Consider the following 283-nt stretch of genomic DNA (forward strand, 5'->3'; position numbering starts at 1 on the left):
AGCTGATTGGGTGGAATCGTGTGTGTGTGTGTGTGTCCCTACTTAACCATATTTTGGGGACAAATTTGTACCCAAATGTGAGAAAAACCTGACAAAATCGGCAAAAACCTCAATTTGTGGGTGTCCTCATTTGTAAAACTGTTATAAAAATAAATTAAACAGTTTTTTTTTTACTTTTGAAATTGTAAAAATGCAGAAAGTTTTCTGTGAGGGGTAGGGTTAGGGGTGGCTTTAGGTTAAAAAGTGTATAACTATCTGTATATAAAAACAATCGAAGTCTATG

At 34.3% G+C, this 283-nt stretch overlaps 1 protein-coding gene across 3 annotated transcripts in view; it reads right to left on the reverse strand.

Annotated features, from left to right (window-relative positions):
- The window catches only part of LOC107585493 (nucleolar and spindle-associated protein 1-like), a 6,006-nt gene that overhangs the window by 4,590 nt on the left and 1,133 nt on the right, over window positions 1-283 (reverse strand). The window lies entirely within an intron of this gene.

This window comes from Sinocyclocheilus grahami, unplaced genomic scaffold (genome assembly GCF_001515645.1).
Source record: "Sinocyclocheilus grahami isolate Dianchi unplaced genomic scaffold, SAMN03320097.WGS_v1.1 scaffold71.1, whole genome shotgun sequence".
Classification (NCBI taxonomy): Eukaryota; Metazoa; Chordata; class Actinopteri; order Cypriniformes; family Cyprinidae; genus Sinocyclocheilus; species Sinocyclocheilus grahami.